The following is a 17834-nucleotide window of genomic DNA, read 5'->3' as shown; positions in this document are numbered from 1 at the left end:
TTCCTAGGTATTTTATTCTCTTTGTAGTAATTGTGAATGGCAGTTCGTTATTCATTTGGCTCTCTTTAAGTCTGTTATTGGTGTATAGGAAAGCTTGTGATTTTTGCACATTGATTTTGTATCCTGAGACTTTGCTGAAGTTGCTTATCAGTTTCAGGAGATTTGGGGCTGAGACAATGAGGTCTTGTAAATATACAATCATGCCATCTGCAAATAGAGACAATTTGAATTCCTCCTTTCCTATTTGAATACCCTTTATTTCTTTTTCTTGCCTGATTGCCCTGGCTAGAACTTCCAATATTATACTGAATAGGAGTGGTGAGAGAGGGCAACATTGTCTAGTGCCAGATTTCAAAGGGAATGCTTCCAGTTGTTGCCCATTCAGTATAATATCGACTATTGGTTTGTCCTAAATAGCTTTTATTATTTTGAGATACGTTCCATCAATACCTAGTTTATTGAATGTTTTCAGCATAAAGCGCTGTTGAATTTTGTCAAAGGTCTTCTCTGCATCTATTGAGATAATCATGTGGTTTTTGCCTTTGTTTCTGTTTATGTGGTGAATTACGTTTATAGACATGTGTATCTTGAACCAGCCTTGCATCCCCAGGATGAAGCCTACTTGATCATGGTGGATAAGCTTTTTGATGTGCTGTTGCAATCAGTTTGCCAGTATTTTATTGAAGATTTTTGCATCTGTGTTCATCATGGATATTGGCCTGAAGTTTTCTTTTCTTCTGAGTTTCTGCCAGGTTTTGGTGCCCGGATGATGTTGGTCTCATAAAATGATTTGGGAAGGATTCCCTCTTTTTGGATTGTTTGGAATAGTTTCAGGGGGAATGGTACCAGCTCCTCTTTGCATGTCTAGTAATTCAGCTGTGAACCCATCTGGACCTCAGCTTTTATTGGGTGGTAGGCTTTTAATTGCTGCCTCAACTTCAGACCTTGTTATTGGTCTATTCAGGGTTTCAACTTCTCCCTGGTTTAGGCTTGGGAGGGTGCAAGTGTCCAGGAATTTGTCCATTTCTTCCAGGTTTACTAGTTTATGTGCATAGAGTTGTTTGTAATGCTCTCTGATGATGGTTTGTATTTCTGTGGAGTCTGTGGTGATAGCCCCTTTATCGTTTTTTATTGCATATATTTGATTATTCTCACTTTTATTTTTTATTAATCTGGCTAGTGATCTGTCTATTTTGTTGATCTTTTCGAAAAACCAGCTCCTGGATTTATTGATTATTTCTGAAGGGTTTTTTGTGTCTCTACCTCCTTCAGTTCTGCTCTGATCTTAGTTATTTCTTGTCTTCTGCTAGGTTTTGGGTTTTTCTGTTCTTGCTCCTCGAGCTCTTTCAGTTTTGATGATTGGGTGTTGATTTTAGATCTTTCCTTGCTTCTCATGTGGGCATTTATTGCTATATATTTTCCTCTAGACACTGTTTTAAATGTGTCCCAGAGATTCTGGTACATTGTGTCTTTGTTCTTGTTGGTTTCGAAGAACATCTTTATTTCTTGCCTTTATTTCGTTATTTATCCAGTCAACATTCAAGAGCCAGTTGTTCAGTTTCCATGAAGCTGTGTGGTTCTGAGTTAGTTTCTGAATTCTGAGTTCTAACTTGATTGCACTGTGGTCTGAGAGACGGTTGTTTGTTATGATATTCGTTCTTTTGCATTTGCTGAGGAGTGATTTACTTCCAATTATGTGGTCAATTTTAGAGTAGGTGCAATGTGGTGCTGAGAAGAATGTACATTCTGTGGATTTGGGGTGGAGAGCTCTATAAATGTCTATTAGGTTTGCTTGGTCCAGGTCTGAATTCAAGTCCTGGATATCCTTGTTAATTTTCTGTATCGTTGATCTAATATTGACAATGGGGTGTTAAAGTCTCCCACTATTATTGTGTGGGAAGCTAAGTCTCTTTGTAAGTCATTAAGAACTTGCTTTATGTATCTGGGTGCCCCTGTATTGGGTGCATATATATTTAGGATCGTTAGCTCTTCTTCTTGCATTGATCCTTTTACCATTATGTAGTGTCCTTCTTTGTCTCTTTGGATCTTTGTTGGTTTGAAGTCTATTTTATCAGAGATGAGACTTGCAACTCCTGCTTTTTTTTGCTCTCCATTTGCTTGGTAAATCTTCCTTCATCCCTTTATTTTGAGCCTAGGTGCATTCTTGCATGTGAGATGCGTGTCCTGGATACAGCACACAGATGGATTTTGGCTTTTTATCCAGTTTGCCAGTCTGTGTCTTTTGATTGGGGCATTTAGCCTATTTACATTTAGGGTTAATATTGTTATGTGTGAATTTGATCCTGCCATTTTGATGCTAGCTGGCTGTTTTGCCTGTTAGTTGATGCAGTTTCTTCATTGTGTCTATGCTCTTTACCATTTGGTATGTTTTTGGAGTGGCTGGTACTCGTTGTTCCTTTCTATGTTTAGTGCCTCTTTCAGGAGCTCTTGTAAAGCAGGCCTGGTGGTGACGAAATCTCTGAGTACTTGCTTGTTTGCAAAGGATTTTATTTTTCCTTCACTTATGAAGCTTAGTTTGGCTGGATATGAAATTCTGGGTTGAAAGTTCTTTTCTTTAAGGATGCTGAATATTGACCCCCACTCTCTTCTGGCTTATAGGGTTTCTGCTGAGAGATCTGCTGTGAGTCTGATGGGCTTCCCTTTGTGGGTAACCCAACCTTTCTCTCTGACTGCCCTTAGCACTTTCTCCTTCATTTCAACCCTGGTGAATCTGACGATTATGTGCCTTGTGGTTGCTCTTCTTGAGGAATATTTTTGTGGTGTTCTCCATATTTCCTGGACTTGGATATTGGCCTGCCTAGCTAGGTTGGGGAAGTTTTCCTGGATAATATCCTGAAGAGTATTTTCCAGCTTGGGTTCATTCTCTCCGTCACATTCAGGTATACCTATCAAATGTAGATTAGGTCTTTTCACATAGTGCCATATTTCTTGAAGACTTTATTCATTCCTTGTTACCCTTTTTTCTCTAATCTTGCCTTCTCATTTTATTTCATTGAGTTGATCTTTGACCTCTGATATCCTTTCTTTTGCTTGGTCAATTCGGCTGTTGAAACTTGTGCATGCTTCATGAAGTTTTCATATTGTGTTTTTCAGTTCCATCAATTCACTTATATTCCTCTCTAAGTTATTTATTCTCGTTATCGTTTCATCAAATCTTTTTTCAAGGTTCTCAGTTTCTTTGCATTGGGTTAGAACATGTTCTTTTAGCTCACAGAAGTTTCTTATTACCCACCTTCTGAAGACTGATTCTTTCAATTCATCACACTGATTCTCCATCCAGCCTTGTTCCCTTGCTGGTCAGGAGTTGTGATCCCTTGTAGGAAGAGAGACATTCTGGTTTCGGGTGTGTTCATCCTTTTTGCACTGGTTTCTTCCCATCTTTATGGATTTATCCACCTGTTATCTTTGTAGTTACTGACTTTCAGATTGGGTCTCTGAGTGGATGTCCAGTTTGTTGATGATGAAGTTATTTATTTCTGTTTCTTAGTTTTCCTTCTAACATTCAGGCCCCCCTGCTGTAGGACTCTGAGGTCCACTCCAGGCCCTGCTTGCCTGGGGATCACCTGCAGCAGCTGCAGAACAGTAAGGGTTGCTGCCAGTTTCTTCTTCTGCTATCTTTGTCCCAGAAGGATACCTGCCAGATGTCCGTCTGAGCTCTCCTTTATGAGGTGACTCTTTGGATATACGGGGGTCAGGGAGCTGCTTGAGGAGACAGTCTGTCTTTATAAAAGATCACATGCTGAGCTGTGAGCTCCATTGTTCATTCAGAGCTGCTGGGCAGGTATGTTTAAGTCTGCTGCAATATAACTCATAACCCACCCCCCCCCTTTTTTTTTCCAGGTGCTCTGTACTGGGGATTTAGGGCTTTATGAGTTTCTGTTGTGCTGCTGCCTTTTTTCAGGGCTGCCCTCCCCAGCCAGGAAGCAGCCTAGTCATTGTCTAGGCAGAGGCTTTGCTGAGCAGCTCTGGGCTCTGCCCAGCTGCCATGTGAACTTCCCTGCAGTCCTGTTTATATGGGTATAGTTAGAACTGCCTCAGCAATGGCAGCCTACCTCTATAATGGTGGACTCTGTCTATAATGGTGGGCTGCCTCAGCAATGGTGGGCTGCCTCAGCAGTGGCGGACTACCTCCATAGTGGTGGACTTCCTCGGTAATGGCGGGCGCCCCTTCCCTCACAGAGCTGGACCATCCCAGGTTCAGCTTGCTGTGAAACTCTCAATCCAGAGCATTTCAGATTGCTGTTTTTTTTGTGGGTGTGGGACCAGCCGAGCCTGATCACCTGGCTCCCTGCCTCAGAGCCCCCCTTTTTTTTTTTTTTTTTTTTTTTTTTTTTTTCTAAGTTGAATGGTTGTCTGTCTTCAAGGTGTTCCAGTTGCCTGTTGAAAAGGTGCCGGGATCTGTATGATTTCCCGTGCAGTAACCCACTGCACCGGCTGAAACAGCGGCGCTGAGATTCGTGGCACTTTTTTGCCTGGGAATCTCCTGGCCTGGCTCCCTGTTTCAGTCCCCCTTTTTTTTTTATCAGTTGAATGGGTGACTCTGTATCCCAGGAGCCCCAATTGCCAGCTAAAATGGCACCCGGACTTGTGTATTTTGTGTGGAGAACTGCCGCTCTGGGGCATTGGCCAAAACAGCCTCACTGGCATAAAGAGCTGTGCCAGGCAAAACAGCCATGCTGGCCAAAACAGCTGCACTGGTGACCTGTGGGGGTCCTCTGCCTGGGAATCTCCTGGTCTGTGGGCAATAAAAATCCATCTGGAAATGCGGCGTCCACTCACCCTCCGCATTTTCACTGGGAGCTGTAATCCTGAGCTGCTCCTAATTGGCCATCTTGGATCTGTCTCTGGGGTTACATTTCTTAGCCTTTTTTGTCACTGGTGTTGCCATGTGACCAAGCTCTGCCTAAAGGACTGTGAGAGCAAGTGTGTGCCACTTCTGAGTTATTTCCATTTAAAGGAAACATATTCTACTTGTTCTTCCCTCCTTCCCTTGAGCTGGAACAGGGAGGTGTGGAGAGCCATCTTCAATCATAGGATGGCAGAGCATCAATATGGAGAGGTATGGGTTTCCCTACCTTTGTGTAAAGCAGAGCTGTACTACCAACCTCCAACTGCTGCCAGACTGTTTTCTACTTGGACTTGGACTTGAATCAGAACTAATCTAAACCACTCTCCCTTCATCTTTATTAAAACCAAGCACTACATTCTAACTGATATAAAGGTTCAACACATGATAGCCTCCGTTAATTTGGAGTTAACTAAAAGATCATTGGAGGTTGGAGTCAGGAAAACTTGGATTTAATCCTAACTCTATGACTTAATAACTGGGTGACATTGAGTAAGAAACAAATCTAAACCCTTCTGAGACTGATATATTTCCACTTTTTATACTCCTAGGTGGGCTGCTAGGATAAGATGCTCAGCACAGTGATTGGCACATAGTCAACAATCAATGAGAGATGACTGTTACTGTTGTTTGTATCATTATTAATTATTCATAATGCTGAGCTGTTGCTGACCAAGTCAGGCAGGATTAGAAACCTTACATTTATTATATCTGAGAGCTAGACTTGGTTTTGCTATATTCTGGAAGGGTGGGGTCATCTATGTAAAGGAGCATATGTTCCTTCCTATACATACATACCTATGATGGTAGTGAGCATTTGCTTATCTTAGGTAAAGGATGCAATCCAGTTAGCTTGGCAAAAGGATATGTCTGATGGTCAAGTGGACAGTCTCTGTTGTGTGGTGCTTTCTGACCCCTCACAGAGGCACTTCCTGGGTAGGGTGGCTGCTCTCCAGGTGGCAAGTGAAGGTGAGGGAACCAACCACTCAGGGGAGAGCTGAATGTCTTCATTGTCAGCACCTTCCCCTGGCTCACCTGGGAAGCCATGTCCTTAGCATTTGTGGCCAACTGCTAGTTACATGCCTGACATCCATTTCTCTCATACTTGGTAACAGAACCCCAATCTTAGTTGGGGTGGTAGTGTGCTCTGCTTAAAAACATATTTCCCATTTTTTCACACTGTTAAGTATGGTTCTGAGGCACTTCCAGGAAGGGCTATAGTTGGGAGCTGCCTCAGATGGGAGGCATAGTCCTTTGCCTTTCCGTTTCCTCTTTCTGCTGTCTAGAACACAGATACCATGACTGGAGCTTCAGCAATCATTTTGCTCCTTTGAAACCAGATGGCATGGGCTCAAGATGTCAGAATAGAAGAGAGAGGGGCTTGCTTCCACTGGAAATGGTACCCCACGCCAGTACTTGAGTGCTGCCCTAAGCTCCTCCCCTACCAGCAGCCTTCCCCGCCTTTTCAGCTTTATGCGTGTGAATGGGCCTTAACCTTATTTTACACTGAGCTTTCCAGTAGCTTTCAAGGCTTAAAGCCCTGTGCTAAAGGACTACTTAGTCACTTCTGTTATCCTCTTATGAGGCTGGATTAATTTCTTCATCCTTTTGCAAATGCCTGGAGTCCAGTGTACCAGCAGAATAATTATACAATATGATCATTCTATCCATTGCACATAGCACTGAATCTTTTGGTGCTTTTCTCTATTTTTTTTTTCACTTGTTCTTATATGGCCTCTAAAGGTGGTCAGAAAGTTTTCTTTTAAATGCATTAACACTTCTAGTATTTTGCTTTTCTGAATATGTGAATGGATTCCTGAAAATTATTTCCTCAGAAGAGGAATCTTTAGAAAAGGCCTTAGAAAAATAATCTATGGAGTATCCTAGGGTTTGCATTCTCTTGATTATTTCTGTTGAATTAATAAACATGACACTCTGCTGGTTATTTAGCTGTTGATTCTCCTCCCCGGGCCCACCTTGCTTTGTGCTGGACTGTGACCCAGGGTCAAAGTCTGTAAGCTACATGTGACAGGCTCTCTTATTAGCTGGCTTCTGATTAGGTTCTGTCATGGGAGGTGTTGGCTGGAGATGGGGATGCAGGAAGTCTTGAGAAGGGACTATTTTTGCATCTATTGCATGTTTACATCCTTCCAACAGCAGCCTCCAGTGGTGCTTTACCTTGGAAATGCATACTTGACTGGCAAGATGGACCCATTTCAGATAACAAGCAATGTCATCTGAAGGCTGGTGGAATAGGCTATCACATGGACCAGTACTCCCCAAATTCTGCTTCTGTGCTTCCCGGTGGCACACAGATTACATTGCTCAGCCTCCCTTGCTGTAGTATGGGGGAGGAGGAGGCTGCGTTCTGACCAATGGAATGTGGATAGAAGTGTTACATGTTTTGCTTATGCCTTGCCCATAATAACTTCCTTCACTACTTTCCTGGCTTTTTTTTTGCCCTCATTTGCCTTCTGGATAGAGAAGATCTAGGGCCTGATTCTAAGACCCCAGGGCTTGGCTGACTCACTAGAAAAAACTTTATGAATCAGAATTCCTCTCCTCCCTCAAGCTGACCTGCATCAGATCTGGAAATGATGTGAAAACGACCTTTGATGTGCTAGCCCATTGAGTTATGGGAGGTGATTTTGTGGACATTAGCATAACTTACCGAGTAATACAGGGACAGGTGTCTAAAATGGCAGTCTTTGACCCTAAGGCCTTATTGTAGCCAAAGAATAAAAACAAGTCAGAACACATCTTAGAATAAAAAGTGAAGCAGTTAAAGCACCCATAAGCATGGGTGAGCTTCACAACTTGCTAAAGGGTTCATTCATTGATTTATTCATTCAGAAACATTGTCTACTGTGTAACATGAATTGTGTGGAACCACGAGGACCATAAAGAACAGGTGACTGAGAGAGAGGGTGCAACTTGAAGAGGAAGTGTTACTTTGGATTATCCACTGAGGAAAGTCTGTCTTGGAGTGACATTTCAGCTGAGCCAGAAAGCTGAAAAGGACCCCACCGTGGGAATGTCTAGGGGGTGGGCATTTCTAGGAAGAAGATATGGTGAATACAAAGGCTCAGAGGTAGGAATATGCTTGGTAGGTTTTAAGAATAGAGAATGGGCCTGTGTGACTAGAATACAGTGAGTAGGGGAGGGAGTGGTGAGGCAATATTAAATCAAAGGTGACTCTGAAGACCATGGTTAAGTGTTTGGGCTGGGAAGAGAATGGAGTTTCTTAATCAGAGAGAGGACATGATCTGATTCATACTTTAAAATACAAGTCACATGGAATATTTACTAGGTTGGGAAATGGTGAATGCAATCAGTAAGTTAGCTAGGAAGCTACAGCCATGCTTCAGTCAAGTGATGATGGTGGTCTAGGAAAAACATGCTTGAGGAAAACCAATTAAGAAAGAGAGATACAGACTGAGGAAAGAGGTCAGGACTTCTGACGACCAGAGAAACCAACACAAAGACCAATAGAAGAGACTGCCAAGAAGTTAATTTTGTTGTGAGACTAACTGAAGTTTTCCTCAGAGGCAGAAGTCAATTGCCTTCCTCAGTCGTAGGGCCTGGCCAGACCCTAATAGGGGGTGTATATCTGCTGGGTGGGAGGGAGAACATCCCTGATGTAGGGTGGGGAACCATCTGGGGTCCCCTCTCACTGTCCCTGAGAGGATTAGGTAAGAGGCACAGAAAGCCAGCAACTCCATCAAGCTACATGCAGAGAAACCCCCCATAAGATCCAGATAGGATTGGAAGTGCTAATTCCCAGAATAAAATCCAAACTCGCTCCAAACAGAACTAAGGTTATTCTCGTGGGAATATCTAGATCAAAGTGAAAAACTGAGAGTACTAGAGACCTGAACAAGCCCATATGCATTTTCAGGTAGACCAGAGTAGATATATAAGCCTTTCTAATATTCTGATGACCTTAATCCTTTCCTTTGGTCATTATTGCTGTCAGCTTCTCTGAGAGCTTGGGTGCCTGTGGTTTATTCTGGGCAGAGATCTCAGGGAGCAGGAGCAAGGATCCAGCCTCAGTCCCACTGAGGATGCTCTGAGAGGCTACGTAAAATGCACCTTAGAATTTTCTACCCACCAGGAGGAAAAAAAAGAATATTTTTCCATGGCCTTTTGTCCTCTTTTGGCCAAGGGTTTCTTCTTGGGTGTTAACTCCCTCACACTGAGTGGCTCCCAGCAGCCGTCTCATGCCAATCCCCAGGACAGAAAAAAAAAGAGACCTGTGGTGTAACTGAGGCAGGGCGCAGCCCAGAAGGGAGGTTGCAAGGTACAGCCGAAGTGGTATCTGGTAAACATCCCAAATCTGTTTTCCAGTAGGGCTTAGCATGAAGTACTCTTTAAAGATTTGGGGGTTTTCAACTTACAATTGCAAAAATATGGAACCAGCCCAAATGCCCGTAAATCAATGAGTAGATGGAATGCTACTCAGGAATATTATTTATTATACTCACAATTTCTTTATTATGATGAAGTACTACTCAGCCAAACAAAAGGAATGAATTATTGGCATTGTCAGCAACCTGGATAAAACTGGAGACTATTATTCTAAGTGAAGTAATTCAGGAACGGAAAACCAAACATCATGTATGTTCTCACTCATAAGTGGGAACTAAGCTGTGATGGTGCAAAGGCATAAGAATGGCACAGTGGACTTTGGGGACTCGGGGGAAGGGTGGGAGGGGATGAGAGATAAAAGACTACAAATTGGGTTAAGTGTACACTGCTCGGGTGATGGCTGTGCCAAAATCCCACAAATACCACTAAAGAACTTACTCATGTAACCACATACCGACTGTTCCTCAAAAACCTATGGAAATAAAAAATTAAGTAAAAAAAAAAAAACGGGGGTTTTGATTTTATATATGTTAGGGAAGCTAGCCAGAGAGAGAAAGGGTCTAGGTAGAGAAAACAGAAGACAGAAGCCAAAAAGCCAGGAGGATCCCTGAGGCATGAGGAGGACTAGAGTATTGCCCATTGGAAAAAGTAAGATGACTGCTTTCCAACAGGGGAATTCCTGATTGTTGATCAGTGTTCTCTCTCTGCCCACCTACCAGCCCCCACCACACACACAAGTGCTGCTGCTCTATTCATGTTGAATTTTGGATCCTTAGAGATACCTGACTCCCTCTTGACTGAGGTCCTTTGCACAACCTACCTTTCCCCTGCCCTCCCCAGCCATACACACATTCACACTCCATTTGGCTAATTCTCACTCATTTTTGAGGACCCACATATCGCTTTGTCTGATGGCTTGCCTTCACTTCTCAAACCTTGGTAATATACACTGCCTTAATTAGTACTTTTTGATTCTAAGAACCAGACACCCACTCGAAGAGACTGAAGTTAAAAACAAACAAACAAATGGAGGATAGTGTTTCTCAGAATATAACACACAGACTTTTTCCATCAGGATCACTGTGCCCTGTGCCATGCCCCACATCTTCTCAACAGATTCTTCAGAGGAGAGTCTGAGGTGTCAACACAGAAACAAGCTGCCTGGATGTTGCTTCTGCACATGTGTATTTGAGAACCCCAGAAGAATCTCCCAGCACTCTTTGCAAAGAGTCCATCCAGGTCTCAGAGGAATCAGAACCTTATCAGGAATTGCCCTTGATCTGCACGGGACTGGTCTTGTTTTCCTGCTAGTCTTCAGCCTACCTTCCTTGGCCTACACAGGGCTCAGTCCTAAACACTATGGCTCCCCACAACTAACTCTAACTGGCCTACCTTCAAAATCCTTGTTCAAAACATGTTGGGTTGGTCTAGCTAGGTCAGGAGCAATCCTTCCTCCAGCCAGCTGTGGCCCAGGAGGTGGAAGGGTAGATAATATTAGGTGTCATATTCTCTGCTATGATGTGGACCACAAGGTTCTTTATGAAAAGGATAGTAGAAATAGAACACTGTCATTTCTAGTGCCAAATCCTATATGGTCTTGCCTTTTCCCTATTCTAACATTTACTATGCAATATTGTAATTGGCAGTATACTTCTCCGTATTCACCATCAGAATGGGAGACATTTCCAGACAAGCTTAGCATCTTAGCCACCTTTATATTCCCAGAACTTGCCAGAGTGCTTGATACTAAGGGAAGAAGGGACTCAATAAGTCATCACTGAATGATTGATCAGATATGTCCAATGTATACAAATACATTCTCTATTTTTAAAAAATTTAAGATCAGTTTTACTAAAGCATTACTCATATACAGTGTACAGTTTGATGAAACTGCCAAAGGCATACACATTGCAAGCTCTGCACCAATCAATGTGTAGAACATCTTTATCACCCCAAAAGTCTCTTATTTGCTAGGGGTCACTTTTTAATTCTTCTAAGTTTGCTTTAAAAAGGAATAGCCCAGAGCTTAGATTTCTGTGGTTCTCAAAGTATGGTGTCTAAACCAGCAGCAGCAGCATCTCTTGGGGACTTGTTAGAAATGCAAATTCTTGAGTTTTACTCTCTACAGAATCAGAAACACTATGGCAAAGCCCAGCAAGCTGTTTTTGCAAGCTCTCTGAGTGACGTTTATGGACACTTAAGTATAAAACCACTGCACTAGGCCAGCAGGGGTTTCTTAAAACACGTGCACTGAGAATGGAGCCAGACGGATAACAGAGGGATTTGAGGTTTCACACTTGAGTTAAAGGCAGTAAGGAGGCTCAAGGATGTTGTGAACTGGTAAAGTATTTTCTGTAGAAGAGGCTGGGTGGGGCATGTAGGATGGATTTGAAAGCAGAAGACTGGAGTCAGGAAGCCCAGTTCTTTTCATAGCCTCCCTGAAGGTTAGCATTGTCACTGTGCATTGATCCATTATTGGGGACCTTTGATAGTTGTGGACCCCTTATACACAAGGCCTTTGAAAGGTCAATATCTTAAGGATGAGATTTCATGGTCAGGCAATTTTCCTTCCCTTTGGAAGGATGTGGGTTTTATCTCTGATCCTAACACAAACTTTCAGTTAAAATTTTTTTCTCTCTGTTCAATTCTTTCTTAATCTTTATGATGTCTATTTATGTGACTGGTGCTCTTTTTCTCACAAGATTTTCTGTTTGAACAAATCAATGTGACATAGGGTGGTATCTGGGCAAGGCAACACAGAGGAAAAAGGGGAATGAAGGGAATATATTGTACATATTGCACATTATTGAAAAAATAAGAAGTATGCATTTACGGATTCTGGCTTCAGGAACAGTGTCAGTTAATGTATAAATTTGGATATCAATGGATCTTTTTAAAAAATGTTTAACTGGTATCAGAGATATGACCTGAATCCTTCCAAAGGCAAGGAAAATTGCCTGACCGTTAGATCTCATCCTTAAGATATGGCTCTTTCAAAGGCCTTATGTATAAGCAGTCCAAAGCTATCAAAGGCCCTCACATAATCGGTTAATGTGCAGTAACAATGGTACCCTCCAAAGGGAGGTGAGGTATGGAAGTGTGTGAATGCTTCTGAGAGAAATATGGGCACAGCCAAGAGATACTAAGAAAGGTTATCCAAAATTTGAAAATACAGCAAAAAGATGATTGTTCAACATATGATTAGAGCTCTGTTCCATCAAGCCCACCCAGCAGTTTTCTAGCTCTCTAGGGAATAACTTTGTTTGACTAATAATTGATTATTGCTTGGAGACCAGATTCTATAAAATTAAATGATAACTCATGAAAACTCATAAGATCTAATGAGTTCTCTCTGATAGGGATTGTATTAGTTTCCTGTTGCTGTCATGACAAATTATCGAATGTTTAATGGTTTGATACAAGCACAAACGTATTGCATTACAGCTCTGTAGCTCAGAAGTCCTTGCCGGGTTTCACTGGGCTAAAATCAAGATGTTGGCAGGGCTGCACTCCTTCTGGAAGTTTCAGGGGGAAAACCTGTTCCTTTGTGTTTTCTACCTTCTAGAAGCTGGCTATGTTCCTTGATTTTGGGCTCCTTTCTCCATTTTCAAAGTTGCAGTATAACGTCTTCTAATCTCTTTTTGACTTTGACCCTCTTGCCTTCCTCTCTTATTAGGATTCTTCTTATTACATTGGACTCACCTAAGTAATATCCCCATCTGAAGATCCGTAACTTCATCACATCTGCAAGGAAACCTCTTTTGTCATGTAAATGATGTATCCGCAGGTTCCAGAATAAGGGCATAGAAATTCTTATTATTGTTATTATTATTATTATTTTAGAGATAGGGTCTTGCTCTGTTACCTACACTAGAGTGCAGTGATGCCATCCTTGCTCACCACAGACTCAAACCTCTGGGTTGAAGCAATCCTCCTGCCTCAGTCACCTGAGTAACTGGGACTACAGGTGTGCACCACCACACCTGACTAATTTTTTTTATTTTTTGTAGACATGGGGGTCTCTCTTTGTTGCCCAGGCTGCTCTTGAACTCCTGGCCTCAAATGATCCTCCTGCCTCAGTCTTACAAAGCACAAGCATGAGCCACTGCATCAGGCCAAGACATGGCCGTCTTTTAGGGACAGTTATTCTGCTTACCCAAAGATGCAAATGATTTTGTTCATGAGAGATGTTAATCCCAAAAGTTACAGGTTTAATGCAGTGTATGACATTAACCGGCATTGTGTCTAATTTCACAATCTTATTTCAGCATTATATTTTTTCCACTTAGAAGCTATATATGTGTCAGTTTCTTGTGTTTTCCTTTGAGCTCTATCATCCTTCCAGTTTCCTCATTAAATAAATCTTTAGATATATGCTCTCTATCTATTTGTATAGTCATTATGTTTTTAATATTTTGAAAATTATGTTTGACCACAATGATGGGACTGTATCAAAGGAACACAGAAGCCTAATAAAAGAGATCTCAATAACCAAAGCTGCAACAATTTAGGCAAGAAAATAAATTTTAAAAGTATTGGATTATAACCCAAAGGATAAAATACCCATAAGCCCATGCTGATACAAATAAAAGACCAAGTATGTAAATAAATTGGGGAGAATAGACAGATTTCCCATGCAAAATGCTTCAGAATAATTGAGGATACTGCAGTCTCAAGAAGGTGGAGCATGACTTCTCATTCCTTTAGTTTTGTGATATGGTTTGAATTTGTGTCCCCACCCAAATTTCATGTAGAATTGTAATCCCCAATGTGGGAGGTGGGACCTGGTGGAAGGTGACTGATCTTGGGGGTGGATGTCTCATGAATGGCTTAGCACCACCCCCTTGGTCCTGTTCTCATGATAGTGAGTTCTTGGGAGATCTACCTGTTTAAAAGTGTGTTGCATGGCCCCCTCCATACCCCACTCTCTTCTTGCTCCTGTTCCTGCCATGTAAGATGCCTTTCCCCATTGAGTGATCTAGTAGGCTCCTTGCTGAAGATCATTTGACCATATATGTGAAAATTTGTTTCTAGGATCTCTACTCTATTCCACTGGTCTATTTGTACATCTTTATGTCAGTACCACATAGATTTGATTCTTACAGTTTTGTAGTATGTTTTGAAATCAGGAAGTATGAGTCTTCCGACTTTGTTCATCTTTTTCAAAAGTGTTTTGACTGTTCAGAGTCCCTTGAGAATCCATAGGAATTTTAAAATGGATTTTTCTATTTCTTCAAAAAATGCTATTGGGATTTTGATCAGGATTGTTTTAAATCTGTAGATCATTTTTGGTAACATGGACTTCCTAACAGTATTAAGTTTTTCAAATCATGAACACAGAATATCTTTCCGCTTATTTATTTATTTGAGTTGGAGTCTTGCTCTGTCATCCAAGCTGGAATGCAATGGCATGATCTCTGTCTCTGTTTTAAGCAATTCTCCTGCCTCAGCCTCCTGAGTAGCTGGGACAACAGGTGCCCACCACCATACCTGTCTAATTTTTGTATTTTTAGTAGAGACAGAGTTTCACCATGTTGACCAGGCTGGTCTCAAACGCCTGATCTCAAGTGATCTGCCCACCTCGGCCTCCCAAAGTGTTGGGGTTACAGGTGTGAGTCACCATACCTGGCCTATTTCTTTAATTTTTTTCCGGCAGTGTTGTGTAGTTCTCAGTGTACAACTCTTTCACCTCTTTGGTTAGCTTATTCTTAAATATTTTGTTCTTTTTGATGCCATGGTAAATTGAATGGTTTCCCTAATTTCCTTTTCAAATTGTTCGTTATAAGTATATAGAAATGCAACCAATTTCTTGTATTGATTTTGTATCCTGTAATCTTGCTGAAATTGTTCATTAATTCTAATAGATTCTTTGGTGTAATCTCTAGGTTAATCTACATACAAGATTTGTCATCTGTGATCAGAGACCATTTTGCTTCTTCCTTTCCAAATTGGATGCCTTTTATTTCTCTTTCTTGCCTAATTGCTCTGGCTTGGACTTTCAATACTACGTTGAAAACAATTTCAAAAGCTAGGACCCTTGTTTTATTCCTGATCTTAGAGGAAACGCTTTGCTTTCCACCATTGAGTATGATGTTAGCTGTGGATTTTCCATATATGGCCTTAATTATGTTGAAGTAGTTTCCTTTTATTTCTAATTTCTTAAATATTTTTTTATCATAAAAGGGTGTATAATCTTTTCATATACATTTTCTGCATTGATTGAGTTGATTCTGTGATTCTTGTCCTTTATTCTGGTAATGTAGTATATTTACATTGATTGATTTTTGAATATTGAACTATCTTTGTATTCCAGAAATAAATCTCACTTGGTTGCAATATATAATCCTTTTGATATGCTGTTGAGTTCTGTTTGCTAGGATTTTGTTGAAGTTTTTACATCATTATTTTTTGTTTTCTTTTAGCATCTTTGTCTGGCTTTGGTATTAAGGTAATGCTAGCCTCATAAAATAAGTTTGGATGTGTTTACTGTTCTTCAATTTTTTGGAAGAGTTTGGGGAGGATCGGTGTTATTCTTTTTTAAATGTTTGGCAGAATTCTCCTTGTGAGGCCATCTGGTCCTGGGCTTTTCTTTGTTGGGAGGCTTTTGGTTACTGATTCAATCTGCTTATTATTTATGGGTCTGTTCAGATTTTCTATTTCTTCATGATTTGGTCTTGGTAGGTTGTGTGTTTCTAGGAATTCCTATGTTTCTTCTCCATTATCAAACCTGTTGTATACAATTGTTCATTGTATTCTCTTATAATCCCTTTTATTTCTATGACATTGCTTGTAACATCTCTTTCATTTCTAATTTTTTGAGTCTTATCTTTTTTCTTAATCTAAGAGCTTATCAAATTTGTTGATTTTTTTTTCAAAATGTTAACTCAGTTTAATTGACTTTTTTTCTGTAAATTTTCTACTCTCTATTTTGTTTATCTCTGCTCTAGTCTTTATTATTTCCTTCCTTTTGTTAGCTTTGCATTTACTTTGTTCTTATTTTCCTAGTTCTTCGAGGTATAAAGGTAGGTTGTTGATATGAGATCATTCTTTTTTTTAATATATGCATTTACAGCCACAAACTCTCCTCTTATGATGGCTTTCCCTGCATGTCATAAATTTTGGTATGTAGTATTTTCATTTTCACTTGTCTCAATATATTTTTTAATTTCCCTTGTGATTTCTTCTTTGAGCCATTGGTTGATTACCTTTTATCCTTTTAATGATAGAATGTTCCTCCAAGTTGTATTTGGGCAGGTGGACGCCCAGTTAAAGACTACTTTCCCTAGCTTGCTTTGCAGTCAGCTGTGTTCATATGTCTAAGTTTGGGCCACAATATACTCTTTCTCCTTTCCCCTATTCTCATTGACTAGAAAATGAGGAAATAATAATATCTGGAGCAACCATGAGGGAAACCATGTTTGAAAGATGGCAGAGCTCACCCATCATCATGGATCCCTGGGTGACTCTATAGAGCAGAACTATCCACCTGCTCTAGATTCTCTGCTTCTCTTTAGACCATTATGTGAAAAAAATATATACAGATTTATCTCAATCAAACCACTGTGATTGAAGGTCTCTTTGTTATAGTAGCTTAGCCTGTACTATATGAATACCTCAGCTTTACCAAAGGTACTGCATTGACCCAAGAAATTACGCAGTGTTGGCCTTCTTTTTTGGTCTTCCTTATTAAGATATCAAAACTAAATAAGTAAATAAATTGTTATGCAAACATTAAATAGGGACCAAGTCTATATATGTAGGGTTTTTCCTCTTAACTCCAGCACCACGCATTGCCTCACTATGGTGAGCCAGAATAGTTGCTTTTCTTGTTCTTTTTCTTTTTATCTGGTCCTTGCTTATCTCTGTAGCTTCTTCTCTCTCTTGTTTTCTATTCTAGACAAAGAACATAAAGCTCTCTGCATTATTCCTTTGTCCTGTGACAGAGGGTATTTGACATGCTAATTTCTGTATGTGGAATGTTCATTCATTGCCTCCTCTTAGCATCATTGCTTGCTTTCTTTTTGTTTTTTGTTTTATTTTGTTTTGTTTTTGTTTTTGTTTTTTGAGACAGAGTCTTGGGCTGTGTAACCTGGGCTGGAGTGCAATGGCACAATCTCAGCTCACTGCAACCTCTGCCTCCTGGGTTCACATGATTCTTCTGCCTCAGTCCTGAGTAGCTGGGATTACAGGCACACACCACCACACCTGGCTATTTTTTGTATTTTCAGTAGAGACAAGGTTTCACTATGTTGGCCAGACTGGTCTCAAACTCCTGACCTCATGGATCCACCGGCCTCAGCCTCCCAAAGCACTGGGATTACAGGTGTGGGCCATCACTCCCAGCCCAGCATCATTGCTTTCTACTTGTACTCATCTCAATTCATTTATTACCTCCTCCAAGATGTCTTCACTGATGCTCAGATTAGGCTGTACTCTTTTCTGTGTTGTATATAGTCCAGGTCCCCTAAGAAGCAGATGCCAAAAGTGGATGAGATGTCCAAGGGACTTGTGAGGGAAAACATCTGCACAAGATACAGTACAGGGGAAAGAGAGGTAAGAATAGGCAGGGAGAGCCTTCAGACCACAAATGCACATCTGA

This window comes from Cebus imitator, unplaced genomic scaffold (genome assembly GCF_001604975.1).
Source record: "Cebus imitator isolate Cc_AM_T3 unplaced genomic scaffold, Cebus_imitator-1.0 Scaffold147, whole genome shotgun sequence".
Taxonomy (NCBI): domain Eukaryota; kingdom Metazoa; phylum Chordata; class Mammalia; order Primates; family Cebidae; genus Cebus; species Cebus imitator.
This window is presented reverse-complemented; position numbering follows the sequence as displayed.